The sequence below is a fragment of the Pelodiscus sinensis genome, chromosome 5 (genome assembly GCF_052426305.1).
Source record: "Pelodiscus sinensis isolate ZL-2025 chromosome 5, ASM5242630v1, whole genome shotgun sequence".
NCBI lineage: Eukaryota > Metazoa > Chordata > Testudines > Trionychidae > Pelodiscus > Pelodiscus sinensis.
The window spans coordinates 102,213,439-102,231,696 of NC_143056.1; the positions used below are offsets into that span (position 1 = coordinate 102,213,439).

An 18,258-nucleotide genomic window follows, 5' to 3' on the forward strand; every position below is an offset into this window, starting at 1 on the left:
GTCCTTCTCCTCCTCCGTTATTTCCAACTGATGTGTCCCCAGCTTATAACTAAAATTCTTGTTATTAATCCCTAAATGCATAACCTTACACTTCTCACTATTAAATTTCATCCTATTGCTATCACCCCAATTTACAAGATCATCCAGATCTTCCTGTATGATATCCCGATCCTTTTCTGACTTGGCAATAGCTCCCAACTTTGTGTCATCCGCAAATTTTATTAGGACACTTCCACTTTTGGTGCCAAGATCAGCAATAAAAAGATTAAATAAAATTGGCCCCAAAACTGATCCCTGAGGAACTCCGCTAGTAACCTTCCTCCAACCTGACAGTTCACCTTTCAATATGACCCGCTGTAGTCTCCCCTTTAACCAGTTGCTTATCCACTTCTCAACTTTCATATTAATCCCTATCTTTTCCAATTTAACCAATAATTCCCCATGTGGTACTGTATCAAATGCCTTACTAAAGTCGAGGTAGATTAGATCCACTGCATTTCCTTTATCTAAAAAATCTGTTACTTTCTCAAAAAAGGAGATCAGGTTGGTTTGGCACGATCTACCTTTTGTAAAACCATGTTGTAATTTGTCCCAATTGCCATTAGCCTCAATGTCTCTAACTACTTTCTCCTTCAAAATTTTTTCCAGGATCTTACATACTACAGATGTCAAACTAACAGGCCTATAGTTACCCGGGTCACTTTTTTTCCCCTTTCTTAAAAATCGGAACTATATTAGCAATTCTCCAGTCAAATGGTACAACCCCTGAGTTTAGAGATTTATTAAAAAATTTTGCTAATGGACTTGCAAGTTCATGTGCCAGTTCCCTTAATATTCTTGGATATGCTTTAATATGAAGTCAAATAAGAAAATACTGACAAGTTTTCAGTATGTTAGATTAGCCTTAAGGCTGCTCTAAAGCCGCACTGCCCACAGAAGTCAAAGGAGGCCAAGAATAAGCACACTGCAGCACTGCTCATACTGTGGCAGCAGCGGCAAGAGCCCCAGGCCCTTTAGAATCACTGAGGGTACATCTAACACTGCGGCGCATGTCGGGATACTTCTGGTATCCCAAAATAGCATATTCTGCATCTTGACAGTGCACCCGCTACTTCAAAGTACCTTTTGAAATAACAGCCATGCTATTTGGATGTGTCTGTAAATCTCGTTCTGCCAGGATTAAAGGACATTTCAGAATAACACTCTACTTCAAAATCTGACACTGTAAACAGCACCAAATTTTGAAATAAGATATGGAATTTGAGCTATGCAAATTGTGAAGCTTACTTCAAACTACGGATGCAGTGTCAACGCATCCAGCATCCCAAAGAAAATGCCCTCTTTGCCCCTGCCCCCATCCCGACAGAGCACTAGCTCCTGGGATTGGTGGCAACACATGCATGCCGCTAGAAGTCGGCAGTGAAGCTGCTGTGTAACAGCTCTTTTGCTGACAAAATACTTTCACCCCCAATGAACACGATTCCCATTGTCCTCAGGACAGCACTCCTGTACACCACCACACACTGATCACACTGGTACTTGCCACCGCAAAACTTGTGTCTCGGGAGATGAGGCGTTAACACCTCTGAAGGACTTAAGCTGTGTCATTCTCAGTTGCTAGTATAGACATAGCCAAGCCTGTTGATAGATAACTCAGCTACAACAGACTGAAGTTGCAGCTTTTCAGAACCCCGGGTGCACACGCTGAAAACAACAGAATCACATGCACCAGAGTCATCATTGGGCCAGTTCATGCTCAACAGTTAGACAAATGTCTTGAGTGTATAAAAGACACTACTATAGTAACCTAGCCAGGTAAATCACCAGCTGGGGAGAACTTGACCTAATTCTGTATTTTCTACCCCAACCCCACCTGTTTGAGCCACATAGCTCCAGCCCTAGAGCAGCAACCCGCCCTCCATGTGGCCACTGCCTGAAGTTCTGGGCAGCAACTCTCAACCCCCAGCAGCAGCACCCCATTTCCCGCAGCTCCAAACCCCTGTGGCACCCACCCACACTCACAACCACAAGCCCTGGCAGTAGACAACCACCCGCCACGTGGCTGCAAACACTGGTGGCAGTCCGTGGTCCCAACTCCGGCAGCAGACACCCGCTGGCCTGCCACCAGGCCACAAGCCCCAGGGGCAGCCTGAACAGCCATCTCCCAACATAGCCCCAGCCACGTGGCTCCAGCCATGGGAGCAGCCATGCCACTCACCTTCCAGATCCAGCAGCAAGGTCAGTGCTGCTGAGTGGCTCTGGGAAGGAGTTGAGTAGGCTTAGAATTTTTTTTGTGAGGCCACACAGGCACACACCTTAGAGGGAACACTACCCTATGACCCTGTTATACTTTTCCATTTCCCTTCTTTTTAGCACTTTTTCCAAAGAGCCCTTTCATTCACACTCCCCTCCCTCCTTTTGTCACCTGCCCCTTTGAACCTAGTTTAAAACCCTTCTCACAAGGCCGACGAGCTTGTGTGCGACAATGTTCTTCCCCTTCTTTGTCATGGGGATGGAAGTCTCTAAAGGTAAATTCATACTATGAAAATTTGTGAACTGTTAACTTTAAAATATGCCTATTTTTTAAATACCTCAGTTTAACAAAATGTTAGCTAAATATATCAATCCAATGTATACAATCCTCAGGCAAACAAAAGTTTAAGTGAATAGATGAGAATAATATCTGTGAAGTGGCCCCCCTTCCAAAATTATTGCCCACTTCTGCTGTTGCATCATGTTTAACTTGTGGTCCACTGACTCCTAGATCCATTTCTGCAGTACTCCTTCCTAGACTATCACTTCCCATTCTGTCTATGTGAAACTGATTGTTCCTTTGTAAGTGGAAGGAACTTTGCATTTGTTCTTATTAAACTTCATCCTATTTACTTCAGACCATTTCTCCAGTTTGTCCAGATCATTTTGAATTTTGGCCCTATCCTCCCAAGCACTTGCAACCCCTCCCAGCTTGGTATCATCTGCAAACTTAAGTGTACTCTCTATGCCAACATCTAAATTGTTGATGAAGATACTGAACAGAACCGGTCCCAAAACAGAGCCCAGCGGAACTCCACTTGTTATGCCCTTCCAGCAGGATTGTGAACCGTTAATAACTACTCAGAGCACTTAAGAGGGGTAGCCGAGTTACTCTAACTGAAAAAACAGCAAACAGTCTGGCAGCACCTTAGAGGTTAACAAAACATATAGATGGTATCGTGAACTTTCATGGGCACAACCCACTTCTTCAGATGAAATGTTCTCTGAGAACTGTTCTCCAGCCAGTTATTCACGCACCTTATAGTAGCCCCATCTAGGTTGCATTTCCCTAGTTTATTGATAAGAAGGTTATGCGAGACCATGTCAAATGCCTTACTAAAGCTTAAGTAGTCCACCACTTCTCCATTATCCACAAGGCTTGATATCCTATCAAAGAAAGCTATCAGATTGGTATGATATGATTTGTTCTTTACAAATCCATGCTGACTGTTACCTATCATTTGCTACATTATCTTCCATGGCACAGAAGTTAAACTGACTGCTCTGTAGTTTCCTGGGTTGTTCTTATTTCCATTTTTATAGATGGGCACTAGATTTGCCCTTTTCCAGTCTTCTAGAATCTTTCCTGACTTCCATGGTTTTTCAAAGATGATGGTTAAAGTCTCAGACCTCCATCAGCTCCTTGAATATTCTAAGGATGCATTTCATCAGGCCCTGGTGACTTGCAGACATCTAACTTTTCTAAGTGGTTTTTAACTTGTTCTTTTATTTTAATTTCTAAACCAACCCTATTTCCTCTAGCATTTGCTATGTTAGGCATCCCGTCACTATCCATCTTCTCGACGAAACAAAGAAGCCATTAAGCACCTCTGCCATTTCCAAGTTCCCTGTTATTGTTTCTCCTTCTTCACTAAGCAATACCCTGTCCCAGTCTTCCTCTTGCTCCTTATATACTTGCAGAACATCTATTTTACCCTTTATGCATCTAGCTAGATTTAGCTTGTTTTGAGCTTTTGCCTTTCTAATCTTGCCCCTGCATACCTGTGTGTAATCTTATATTAATCTTTTGTAATCTGACCTAGTCTCCACTTTTTATATGACTCCTTTTTGATTTTTAGATACAAGATCTCCTGGTTGATCCAAAGTGGTCTCCTGCCATACTTTCTATCTTTCCTACATAGTGGAATAATTTGCTTTTGGGCCCTTAATAATGTCCCTTTAAAAAACTGCCAACTTTCTTCAGTTGTTTTTCCTCTAAGGCTTGCTTCTGATGGGACCTACCAACCAGCTCTCTCAGGCTACACCTACCTTTTTCCAATTGTTTTTTCGGAAGAAGCTTTTCCAAAATTTGGTCCGTCTACACCGGGCCAAAATTTCAGAAAAGCCTCCTCTTTCAGAAAAGCCCTTTTACCTCATGAAATGAGGACGACAGGGCTTCCGAAAGAGTGTGTCTGCTCTTACACAAAAAAATGTCCGAAGAGCAGATGCATTCCCTGGATGCAGCAGAGTATTTCCACGATACCTCTGGTATCCTGGAAAAACTCCATAGTCTAGACATAGCTTCAGTTTACTAAAATCTGCCTTCTGTCTCTATTTTGCAGTTCTCTCTTCTACCATTCCTTAGAATCATGAACTCTATGATTTCATGTCACTTTCACCAAGCTGCCTTCCACTTTCAAATTTTCAACAGTTTCTCCCTATTTGTTAAAAGCAAATACAGAACAGCTTCCCGCCAGTAGCTTTCTCAACCTTGTAAAAATTAAAAATGGTCTCCAAAGCAGTCCAAGATCTTATTGGATAATCTGTGCCCTGCTGTGTCAGTTTCCCAACATATGTCTGGATTGTTGGAGTCCCACATCACCACCAAATCCTGCGCTTTGGATGATTTAGGGTTTTTTTTTTTTTTTAAACAACACACTAAGCCTCATCCACCTCTTCTGCCTGGGTAGGTGGCCTGAAGCAGTCCTCTATGAGATCACCCATATTTTTTTACCCCTTTTAACCTAATGCAGAAACTCTCAACAAGTCTGTCTCCTACAGCCATCTTCACCTCAGTTCAAGTGTATACTTTAATACACAAGGCAACACGTCCTCCCTTTTTCCCTCCCTGCCTATTCTTCCTGAGTAAGCTGTACCCTTCTATTCCAATCACGTGTATTATCCCACCAAGTCTCTTTGATACCAACGATGTCATAGCTGTTTTTAATAGCAGTTCAAGTTCTTCCTGCTTATTCCTCATACTCTTTGCATTTGTATATAGGCATCTAAGATACCAATTTGACCTTGCCTCTCAGTTCCACCTTGTCCCTCCTTTCTCTGATATTATAGCCCAGGCTCCCTCCCATTTCCAACCCATCTCCCAGGTCTCCATGTTTTCAACTTACCTGTGGGTTTTGGTCACCTGCCCCTGTCGAACCTAGTTTAAAGCCTCTCTCACTAGGTTAGCCAGTCTGAATCCAAATACTTTCTTCCCTTTCCTCAAAAGGTGAACCCCATCCCTGCTTAGCAGTCCATCTTCTTATAACAGCATCCCATGGTCGAGGAAGCCACAGCCCTCCTGGAGACACGATCTTTGCAGCCAGGCATTCACCTCTAGGATGCACCCATCTCTGCCTGGGCCCTACCTTTGACAGGAAGAACTGAAAAGAACACACCTATGTCCAAACTCCTTCACCCATACGCCCAGAGCCCTGTAGAGTCACTCTTGATCTGTTCAAGGTCACACCTTGCAGTATCATTTGTGTCCACATGGATGAGTAGCATGGGGTAGTAGTTAGAAGACTGGGTAATCCTTGACAATGCCTCCATAACGTTTCGGATACAGGCCCCGGGCAAGCAGCATAATTCTCAAGATGACATGTCAGGGCCGTAGATGGGTGCATCTGTCCCCTTCAGAAGGGAGTCTCCAACCACCACTATCTTTCCTCCGTGCAGTGGTGGCTGCAGAGCTCCCAGCCTTGTGGGGTACAAGGCTTCTCCTCTTCTGCTTTAGGGGGTGATTTAGAACAGCATAATGGTTCTCTAGCACCACAGTGGGAGGGTTCGAAGCAGGGGTGGAGCACTGCCTGCTGCCAGAAGTAACCAGCTGCCAGTGTCCCCACCCACCCCCCATTCCAAGACATCATCTCCTCCACCAGTGGTGTTTCAGCAGTCCTCTCAAGGAATTGTTCGTGGATTCAGATGCACTTCAGCCTAGCCATCTCCTCCTGTAGCTCTCCCACCTGCTTCCTGAGAGATTCCACCAGCAGGCAACTTTCACATTGGATGGTTGCCCCAGCCTGGATTTCAATAAGTGGAAATTGCAAGCCACAGTCCCTGCAAAACCACACCAAGATCTGGGTAGAGGCATCCATGGTTAGGAGGTCTATCTGGCTACAGGAGCAGGCAGAGGACACAGAAGCAGTGCTGGCACAGGTGTTGAGGGTCTTCCTAACCGTATTGGGACTCCTTCCATCAAACTCCCCCTGTCTGCAGCTCCCTGTCCGCTTCACTTCCCTGGTCACTCTGGCTTTTAAAGCCTGCTCACCTAGGGCAGGCCTACCCCCTTGTTGGCCACACAGTAGGAGGCTGATCAAAAGTCATCAAGGGAACAAGAGATCAAAACACTCCCAGTCACAATCTCAGCTGCTGTTCAAGAAGGACTGAAATCACCAGCAACAGAACACAAACAAAATGCAAACAGTTGAGTAAACTCACTCACCGCAAAGCTAGTCCACTCTCCTGGTGGCCCGTTCAGTGGTGGAATCTCTTGTGCTCCCTCTCAAACTCCCCTGTATGCAGCCCCCTATCCTATTTAATTAGGAAAAATAAGTAGAATAGTGTGTATTAATATTTTTAGACATTTAAGTTTAGTATGGATTTTTTTTAATACCGTATTGTGCAGAAACCAGGGGATGGAGCTAACTATCTCCTCCACCCCCCACAATGCTTAGTGAAGAATCAAGTCACAGACATATCTGAATTTCCTCAATTACATTAATTTTAAAATCATGCCATGGACATCACATTAGCAGTGATTTTTTTAAAAAAAAAGCAAAATTCCTAAATGGAAATGTAATAGACGCTACAATCTGTGATAGAATCTGAAATGAGGAAATTTCACTTTGTTTTTACATTAAATTGCTGAAGGCCTGGCATAAGCACACAAAAGCCAGAGTGTACTGGGTAAAGGCTGAAAGCGTCCTTAACTAGCCTTAAGGGGGTAGCCGTATTAGTCTGTAACTTTAAAAATGACAAGTAATGCCCACAAAACAGATATCAGACAGGATCACAAAGAAAAAACAGTTTCTTGCCATTTCAACCAGAAAGGACATTGTCTCAATGACTTGATTACCTGCATCCTGCTTCAAAGACCTTTTAAGACTTCACTTCAAAGAGAATCCTCTGAACTGTCATTCATGCTTAAATTCGACACTTTACACGCAAATTTGAATAAAGACGCTAATTATCTTACCCATTACAAAGATAGCTTCCCCAATTATCACCTCTAATATCATTAGCTCACAGACATTTACCTCAACCCCTTTCCCCCCTCCCTCCATCCCTCTTCTGTTCTAAAATTTGATTTGTCCTTTTCATGTGTGTTCACTTTTTTTTTTAATTGTATCCTTTAGTATATATGGTTGTGACAATTTTCTTCCACTATTTGATCTGAGGAAGTGGGTCTGGCCCACGAAAGCTCATCACCTATTAAACCATCTTGTTAGTCTTTAAAGTGCTACATAGTCCTGTTTTTTGTTTAAGTAGTCTTGTGGCACCTTAGGGTGCCTCTATTGGCACAGGTACTTTTTTCTTTTATAAATTCTGACTCAAGGCTTTTTTCCTCCATTTGTGGGTTTTGCCCATGAAAGCTCATGGTACTTTATACATTTGTTAGTCTGTAAGGGTGTGTCTAGACTACATCCCTCTTTCAACAGAAGGATGTAAATTAGACACTTCGAAATTGCAAATGAAGCTGGAATTTGAATTTCCTGCACTTCATTTGCATAATCACATCATGGCCCTCTTTAGAAAGTGCTATTTGAAAATAAAACTGCAACTTCGAAAATAGAGCTTTTTCAAAAGATCCTGTAAACCTCAAAAGATCCTGTAAAAAAGGAGGTTTACAGGATCTTTCGAAAAAGGCTTCTATTTTCTAAAGAACCGCATCTAGACTGCAGTTTTATTTTGAAATAGAGCTTTCTAAAGAGCACCATGATGCAATTATGCAAATGAAGCACAGGAAATTCAAATCCCGGCTTCATTTGTAATTTCGAAGTGTCTAATTTACATCCCTCTGTCGAAAGAGGGATGTAGTCTAGACACACCCTTACAGACTAACAAATGTATACAGTATCATGAGCTTTCATGGGCAAAACCCACAAATGGAGAAAAAAACCTTGAGTCAGAATTTATAAGAGAAAAAAATACCTGTGAATTGTAGTGCCAATAAGGCTAATCAAGTGGGCTGGAAGTGTCCCATACTTCGTTTTTAATGTCAATGAGGTGTTAAATATAAGAAAAGCTGGTTTTATAATAGGCTATCCAGTTAATGTCTTCATTCAGGCCAAGGGAAACAGTGTCAAATTTATATATGAAGGTCAATGCCTCAAACTTACTCTGTAGTTGGCTTGTGAAATTCCTTTATAGAAGAATGCTACTTTTAAATCCACTATTGAGTGCTCAGGCAAGTTAAAAAGTCCCCCTACAGGTTTGTGTGTGTTACAAATCAGATACCAAAAATGGTATCATAGAATCATAGGGTTGTAAGAGACCTCAGGAGGTCAGAGTCCAACCCCCTGCTCAAAGCAGGACCAACCCAACTAAAATCAACCCAGCCAAGACTTTGTCAAGACGGGACTTAAAAACCTCTAGGGATGCGACGGACTTGGGGAAGCGGCACAGAGCAGAGCAGCTGGGGGTGCTGCCAGGCGCCAAGCAGGGCGGTAAGGAGCAGCGCTGCGGGACCAACCCAGCAGCACCCCAGCTGCTCTGCTCTGCGCCGTTTCCTCAAGTCCGCCGCTGCTGAAACATATGAGCGGCAGACTTGGAAAAGTTGCAGAGCAGCTGAGGTGCTGCCGGGTTGGTCCCACCGCGCCGCCCCTCACCCCCCTGCTCGGCGATAACTATTGCAGTCTGGGGGGTGGGGAGCCCGCTCCCTTCCCGGAAACTCTTGGCGGCGGCGCGGGGCTTCCCCTGCCTTCCTGCAAAACGGTGGAGGGTTCGCCCCTTGCTGCTCCATTCCCTGCCCACGCCCCGGCCGGTCGCAGTGCGGGTCCCGGCAGACCTGTCACAGGGGTATAATCCCCTTTCCCTCTTCTCCCCTTCCCTTTCCCAGGTGCGAGCGCCCATTGGGCTCATAGCAGCACTAACTGTCCAGCTAGCAAGAGCACTTCCAGGTTCTAGTTGGTGCTGGACTATCGGGAGTGCCAGACCACTGGATGCTGGACAACTGGAGTTTTATTGTATCTGGTAGTTCTCGGTGTCTTCAAGGAAACAGGGGTGGTGGTTCTTGATCCAAATGCTCCCCTGCTTGGAGAGCTTTTGGATCTAATCAGTGCATGAGGAGAATATTCGGTGCAATCAGAGCTGCAAGTGACCCATAAGAATTTGTGCATGTACAGTTGCATTTCTGCAGCCCTGTGTGCCAGGAATATGAGCGAGATATCCAACCAAGATCAAGGAACTCCAGCAGGCCTACCACAAGGCAAAGGAGGCAAACAGCCGGTCTGATGCTGCACGCAAAATATGCCTGTTTTATAAAGAAGAACTGGACAGAATTCTGGGTGAGGACCCCACAGCCAAACCCCAGGCACTGTGGATAGTTCTTAGAAGAGGAAAGAGCCAGATATACTTGTCCCAGATATACAGGCACAAGGTGATGAGACTGAAGAGGGCCAGGAGGTGAGGGTAAATCCGGTGACAATCTGTGTACACAGAAGCAAGGAAATGTTCTCCAACAATCTTTGTGAGGATGCTCAGCAACTCATGGAAGAAACGCCACATGTTGAAGCAATAGTAGGGACTCAGGGTACACTACGGTACAGGCAGGCAGGGTTGGTAGCTGAGCAGGTGGTGGCCATGCAGGGTGGGATGGAGGTGGTGCCCGGAGAGTAGCTGCTATGTAGGCGGGCTGGTTTGGGGGCTGAGTGGGTGGCAACCATCGGCAGACATGCAGGGTGGTCTATGCCAGTGTTTCCCAATTGGTGCTCCGGGGAACCCTGGGGATCTGTGAAGCGAAAGCAAGGGTTCTGCGAAGAGCTGGCACTCCCCCGCCCCCTGTTAAAGAGACAGAGCCATGGCAGAGGGCTTTTTTTTTTGCTCAACAAAACACAGCAGGGGGCTTTTTTTAAGGCAACTCTAGGGGTTCCGTGGCCAAATAAAATTGGGAAACACTGGTCTATGCCATCAGAAAGCAGGGAGGGGACAGCCAGAGGCTGTATTTCACTATGGCCAAACACAGCACTGAGGCACGCATGGATAGCAACAGAATCTTCCTGGGAAAGTGTCAAAGATTGGCCCTAATGTACTTATTTGTCATGAAGATCCCATGGCAGGGCTGCCTTTGTCCCACCTGCCCTGCTGCGACACTTTCCCAAGCCAGCCCTCAAGGTGCTCTTTCAACACATGGTGTCTCTTCCATGAGGAGTTGCTGGGCATCCTCACAACAATAATTTGAGAGCAGTTCCTCACTGCTTGGCTGAGTACTGCCCATGCACCTTACTGTACAGGGACCTGGGAGCCCCCATCTGCACAGGTTTACTTTTTAGCCTTCTAGAGATGTTAAACTGCGCTTATCTGATTAATCATATAGTCAATACAAATTGTTTCGACTACACGATTAGCCGATAAGGACCATAGTGTAGAGCCGCAGCAGGAGTAGCTTCAGGAGCCAACTGGAGCCGGGACTGAGCAGTCCCAGCTCCGGAAGCCACCCACGCTCTGCACTGTCCACCAAGCTCGGTCCCAGCCCACGCTGAGTCCAGCAGCCCCTATTCACAGCTAGGGATGTTAATTATCGGTTATTTTACTAGTCAAATAGTCGATGGAATTTCCATCAACTACTCGACTAGTCGATAGGCACTTCCGCATTCCTCCTTTGAAACTCTCCACTGGGGCTCTTGTACATTTCAAAAGAGGAATGCGGAACTCCACCTGCAGCCTGGGGGCCAGCAGGAAGTCCCACTGACTCTGGGCTGCATGCCAGCTTTGAAATGTACAAGAGTCCCCAGCAGGGGCTCTTGTGCATTTCAAAGCAGAAGTGCAGCATGGAGCCCAGGGTCAGCTGGGGAGTCCCCAGCTGATCCCGGGCTCCACCGACATTTCAGCAGAACCTGGGATCAGCTGTGTGTAAGCAGCCCTGCTTACAACCCCAACATTGACAACGAGGAGGCCTGAGATTTCTAAGAGGTTCCTTGGAGCCTCCCTGACATGCCAACTTATGCACTCCTCTGACCGCTTGAGTGTCTGTCTGTCTGGCTGTTCAAAGTGTGAATCCAAGTGTCATGCCTCAGTACTCCACCGTTACTCACAGAAATTAATGTAAACAGCAGCATGTGGCCATCACTTGGGGAATGAGACCCTCCAAAAGATCTAGCCTGCCACAGACACACCACCACCATTGCCCTTTCAGTCTGCCAAAGGCACACTCAACAGCCATTTGGCAGCAGCTTAGCCTGTTGAACCACTCCTTACTGCTGTCTAGATGCCCCATGTAAGGCTTCATGAGCCAGGGCTGCAAGGAGTAGGCTACATCACCTAGAATCACCATGGGCATTTGCACATCTCTCACTGTACATTTCTGGTCTGGAAAGAAAGTGCCAGCATGTAGCCTCCTGTACAGGCCACTGTTCCTGAAGATGTGTGCATCATGCAGCTTTCTAGACCACCTCACACTTATCTCTCTGCAACACCCACAGTGATCCACAAGCACATGAAGCATCATGGAGAAGTACCCCTTACAACCGATGCACTTTGAGGCAAGGTGGGGTGACACTATAATGGGGATTTGTGATCCATGCATTGCCCCCACCACAACTTGGAAAGCCCTTTTCAGCAAAGCCAGCCATTACGTCATCCTCATTTCCTAAAGTCACTAACCTGTGCATCAAAGTGTAATTTATTGCCCTGCACACCTGCAGAAATGCTGCCCCAGCGGTAGACTTGCCTGCTCCAAACAGATTTACAGCTGAACAGTAGCAATCTGGAGTGGTCAGCTTCAATAAAGCAGCAGCCACACGCTTCTCTACAAAGAGAGCAGCTATCATTCAGGTGTTCTAGTACCACAGTTCAGGGGACAGCTCAGCACACAGCTCCTGTAAGGTTGCTTTGCATATCCAAAAGTTCTGTAGCCACTGCTCTTCATCCCACACCCGCATGCCAATGCAGTCCCACCACTCGGGATTGGTTTCCCTGGCCCAGAAGCAATGACCCAATAAGTATATCAGTCTCCCATAACCAAATGATATATCAATTCTGATGAATCTGAAAAGGATTCTGATTAATCCGAATACAAATCTGACAAGTCATGGTCATCATCTACTAGTGGTATGCTGTAATGCGTGATGACTTCTGCACAGTGCTCATAAGGGCCAGAAGCCTGGGATCCATGTTTTCTCACTGCAATTCCTCAAGCTGGCATGAAAGAAAGATGGAAATCCAGCAATGTCTGGGATGGCCGATGGGACTTTTTTCCATGTTCCCAGCATACCTAGAGCTATGCTGCATTTTCCCACAGGGCTTAGAAATTGAAGGTGACAAGACATGCTTTACTTTTTCTGTCAACGAGGGAGCAGAAGATGTGGACATGAATTGTTAACAACGGGTATCAGAAAAACCGGTCTGGCAAGTTTCCAGTTTTGGAGACTTCTGCCTGCTAAAAGCACTTTGGTCACCAAAATTTGCAAGTATAGACATAGCCTTACAACTTTAATAAGGGAGATTTAGGTGAAATATTAGGAAAAACTTTGAGGAGTCCTGTGGCACCTTAAAGGCTAACACATTTATCCGGGCATAAGGTTTTGTTGGCACAAACCCCATTTCATCAGATGCAGGTACTTGCAAAGGAATGGCAAGGACGATGGACTAAAGAAACAAAAAAGATGGAAGTTCTACAACGTACACTTAAAAAAAAAAATCAGAAATACTATACTCCGTAAGAATGATAAATGACTGAAGTATTCATTTCTTAGCAGCCCCCTCGACCTTAAAGGGTAAGTTCAAATTTATTAAAAAGACAAAGGCTGTATAATGTCTGCAAAACCAAAGAAATTATTGACCATATTCTATGACATTAAGTTGTTTTCAACCTTTTTCATTTGCGGACCCCTAAAAATTTTCAAAGTGAGGTTCAAAAACCTTAGATACAGTCCGCAGACCCCCAAGATCTGCAGACCACAGGTTGAAAATCATTGCATTAGACTGAGTGAAAGGACATTAAAAAACAAGAAATCTAACTTGTTTTACAAAAATTGAATTAAAAAAGTGGTGTCAGCCTCGTACAACAAGGCTGAGGTATCAGAAAATAAGAGACAAAATGGGTGGGGGGGGAGAGAGAAGAGGTGGGAGAGACAAGAAGAGAGGAGTTTGCTTAAGCTGGACTTAAATTGTGACCAACCTGGAGGATTGAGTCACAAGAAGAGATGAATTATTAGAGGACCAGGGCAGCCATCAGCAGGGGGTAATACCTAGCAATAAGGAGGTACTCAAGTGATGAGTCCACTCTTGCACACCGTATATTAAACATTCCTCGGCTTGCAGAGTCTCACAGGGAAGGGGGCAGGGAGAGCACAGGCAAGATGGTGGAGCCCCAGACCAGCTGGCCACTCTTTGTACCACAGCTACACACATGCAGATAGACAGATGCACTCAAATAAATAGGCTTTTCCTGTTGGTATGGGTCGCTTTCATCTCAAAGAAAAGAAACAGCTAAGAACAAGAAAATGGGATTGGATTATTTTTTTAAAATAGTAGGTGCCCCTGGAAGCAGGTGCAGTACCCAAAACTTTTTAACTCATTTTAAATTCCCTGTATCTCAGGATGACAGTGACCACTCTAGCCAATAAGTAGTGTAAAGACTGAAAACTCCTTCTGTTGCCTGGTCCTGAACTGACAACATAAAGCTATGTTTGAATTATCATGCCAGTGTTTAAGTAAGGTGATAACCAACTCTACTTTTTTATGTTTCTCAACTGGAGAACAAACTACATTCTGCATTAACAAACAGTTTGTTTCAAATTCTCAAGGATGAAGAAATACTTCGTTACAAACATATAAAGTTAATTGTATAACATACATTTTACTAACTTTTCAGCTGTCCATGGTACCAAGACAGCCAAACAATTGCAGGCAAGGGCACAAGTCATGTATGCACTTCGTTCTCAACATACAGAGTTATAAGATGAAGAGCAACTTGCATCTTAAAAAAAAAAAAAAAAATCTAATCATCAACTACTGCAGGGTATTTCTTTGATTCTCAGTAATCTATAACAATGTGGTAATCAGCTGAAATTGCAAAAAAGCACAGCAGGCCCAAAGTGACTCTGCCTCTAAATTAGCTTTCTCTGTAGACTCATGTCACCAGAACACTGAAAATATTTAACACACAAAATAGAGATTGTATTAACCTTTTCAAGTTTCATTTTAAAATATCAGAGCTGAAGTCTGTATTCTTTGAAATCTGTCATGAAACGAAAATCTAATATATCAAGGGCAGAATTGTCATCATATTTTCCAAGCTATTTGTAACAATGCAAACTGTTCAGAAACCGAAACTACCATTTTTTAAACATGGCAAGTGTTAGAAATACTCTTCAACTATGGCTGTGTCTAGACTACAAAGGTCTATCGGAAAAAGGTATGCAAACTGCGGTTTGCAATTTGCGTATCTTTTTCCTGCTTTTCTTTTTAAACACTGGGCCAAATGTTGGGATAAAAAGCTGCATTCAGAACATTCTTTCTTCCTTGCGGAATGAGGTTTACAGGTATGCCGAAAAAATGCATCTGCTTTTCTGAATTTTATTTTTTCGGAGAAGAAGATGCATTCCTTGGACACGGTAGAGCTTTTCTGGGATACCTCTGATATCCCGGAAAAACTCGGTCATCTAGATGTACCCTATGATACTTTAACTACTTAATGGGAATTATATTTCAACAGAAGCCACACCAAAAATGTACCATTAAATATTTACCTTAAGAATAACCTTTCAGGCTACAATACTTCCTTCACATAAGCTGCTATTAAAGTGCCCAGTTTCAATGGAAAGCTTCCTAATTTAATGACATGCAAGAAAAATGATGCCAAAAACAATGACATATTATGAAAAAAATTAATTTATCACTGTTTGTCTGTAAAGTGTAGAAAGTAATAGGAAATATAGATAGTCTGGGCCATTTAAAATGGAGTATATCACTTAGTGCTTTAACGCCTATGAATGATATTTCCAGCTCTAAAAGAAGCCCATTGGCATCCTTCCTACTAGAAACTCCTCCTGCCACCCAAATTACAGTGTGGAATCAGTCTAGGTTCACAAGTTGTATCTGATGTCAGAGATGACTTAGAACATTTAAGGATAGGTTAGGCCCATTGCTCAATGAAGAAGAAGAAACAATAACAGAAAACTTGAAAATGGCAGATGTGTTTAACGACTCTTTTGTTTCAGTTTTCACCAAGGTCAGTGGTGACTGGATGCCAAATGCAATGAATGCTAGTGAAAATGGGGTAGGTTTAGAAGTTAGAATAGGAAAAGAAGTTAAAACTTACTTTATGTTAGAAGTCTTCAAGTCACCAAGGTCTGATGAAATGCATCCTCGAATACACAAAGGAACAGATACAAAGGAACAGATACAAGAGGTATCTGAGCCATTAGCTATCATCTTTGAAAAGTCATGGAAGTTGGGAGAGATTTCAGAAGACTGAAAAAGGGCAAATAAGAACAACCCAGGAAACTACAGAGCAGTCACCTTAACTTCTAAGCCAAGAAAGACAGTGGAACAAATAAATAAGGAATTCATCTGCAACCATCTGGAAGATAAGATGACAGGTAAAAGCCAGCATGGATTCGTAAAGAACAAATCATGACAAACCAATCTGATAGCTTTCTTTGATAGGATAACCAGTCTTGTGGTTAAAAGGGAAGCAGTAGACGTGGTATACCTAGACTTTCGTAAAGCATTTGATACAATCTCACATGACCTTATCAATAAGCTAGTGAAATAAAACCTAGATGGGGCTACTAAAAGGTAAGGGCACAATTGGCTGTTCTCAGAAAATAGTTATTAATGGTTCACAGTCATGCTGGAAGGGCATAACAAATGGGGTTTTGTAGGAGTCAGTTTTGGGAACAGTTCTGTTCAATATCTTCATCAACAATTTAGATGATGGCATAGAGGAGACACATATTATGTCTGCAGATTATATCAACCTGGGAGGGGTTGCAAGTGTTTTAGAAGACAGGGTCATAATTCAAAATGATCTGGACAAACTGGAGAAATGGTCTGAAGTAAACAGGATGAAGTTTAATAAGGATAGATGCAAAGAACTCCACTTAGGAAGGAACAATCAGTTTCACACATACAGAATGGGAAGCGACTGTCTAGGAAGAAGTACTGCAGAAAGGGATCTAGGTATCATGGTGGATCACAAGCTAAATATGAGTCCGTGAGACACTGTTGGGAAAAAAAAATTCTGGGATGCCTGAAAAGGAGTACTGGGAAAAAAAACATAAGAAGTCATTCTTCTGCTCTACTCTGTGCAGATTAGGCCTCAATTGGAGTACAGGCAGTCCCCGGGTTACATACAAAATAGGGACTGTAGGTTTGTTCTTAAGTTGAATCTGTATGTAATCTGGACGCCAGTTCTGACTTACATACAGATTCAACTTAAGAACCCCAGGCATCCCCAAGTCAGCTGCTGCTGAAACTGATCAGCGGCTGATTCCAGGAAGCCCGGGGCAGGGGCTTCCTGTAGTCAGCCACTGGTCAGTTTCAGCAGCGGCTGACTTGGGGACGCCTGGGGCAGAGCAGCTAGGGTGCTGCTGGGTTGGTCCAGTAGCGCCGCCACTGGACCAACCCAGCAGCACCCAAGCTGCTCTGCCCCAGGCGTCCTGATTCAGCCGCTGCTGAAACTGACCAGCAGTGGCTGAATCAGGACGCCTGGGGCAGAGCAGCTGGGGTGCTGTCGGGTTGGTCCAGTAGCACCCAGAGCAGCGCTACAGGACCAACCGGCAGCGCCCCAGCTGCTGTACCACAGGCGTCCGGAGCAAAGCCGTGGAGCACGGAGGCAGCGGGACAGCCCAGACGCGCTGTGGCTGTCCTGCTACCCTCGGGCTCCGCGGCTTTGCTCTGCTTTGCTCCCCATCTCCCTGGTCTGCAGACCAGAGGGACGGGGAGCAAAGAAGAGCAAAGCCACGGAGCACGCGGGCAGCGGACAGCCCAGACACGTCTGGGCTGTCTGTTGCCCGCGTGTTCCGCAGCTTTGCTCCCCGTCCCCCTGGTCTGCAGACCAGGGAGACGGGGAGCAAAGCAGAGCAAAGCGGAGGAGCACGCGGGCAGCAGACAGCCCAGATGCGTCTGGGCTGTCCGCATGCTCCGCCGCTTTGCTTCCTCTCCCTGGTCTGCTGGAGACTAGGGAAATGGGCCCGTTCGTAACTGCGGATCCGACATAAGTTGGATCTGCGTAACTCGGGGACTGCCTGTACTGTGTCCAGTTCTGGGGAGCACATTTCAAGAAAGATGTGGAGAAACTGGAGAGGGTCCAGAGAAGAGCAACACAAATTACTAAAAGTCTAGAAAACATGACTTGAGGGAACACTGAAAGACTTGTGTTTATTTAGTTTGGAAAAAGAGATGACAGAGGAGGACACGATAATAGTTTTCCATTACCTAAAAGAGTGTTTCTTCCAAGGAGGAAGAAAAATTGTTCTCCTTAATCTGTGATGATAGGATAAAAAGCGATGGGCCTAGATTGCAGCAAGGAAGGTTTAGGTTGGACATTAGGAAAATCTTCCTAACTGTCAGGGTGGTTAAACACTGGAAATAAGTTGCCCTGAATCTCCATCATTGGAAATGTTTATCTAATCTGCTCTTAAATATATGTCAGGGATGATCTAGATGGTGCTTGACCTGCCATAAGGACAGGGACTGGACTTGATCATCTTGCAAGGTCCATTCCTATTCTAGTAGTCTATGAATACCAAGCTTTTCAAATTGCAGGAGCTCAAAAGGTGACAGAACTTCTGTGCTGCTTAATACCCATTATACAAATGAGAAAAACATGGAAGAACAAGA

At 44.5% G+C, this 18,258-nt stretch overlaps 1 protein-coding gene across 10 annotated transcripts in view; it reads right to left on the reverse strand.

The window, feature by feature from the left end:
- BMAL1 (basic helix-loop-helix ARNT like 1) overlaps positions 1–18,258 on the reverse strand; it is a 121,380-nt gene that overhangs the window by 95,059 nt on the left and 8,063 nt on the right. For 9 of the 10 annotated variants that reach the window (XM_075927850.2, XM_075927855.2, XM_075927851.2 and 6 more), the window contains one exon: positions 6,695–6,783. The exons of the other annotated variant lie outside the window; for it this stretch is intronic. The gene's annotated coding sequence lies outside the window, so the exon portion shown is untranslated. The remainder of the gene's footprint in view (positions 1–6,694; positions 6,784–18,258) is intronic. 10 annotated transcript variants of the gene reach the window in all.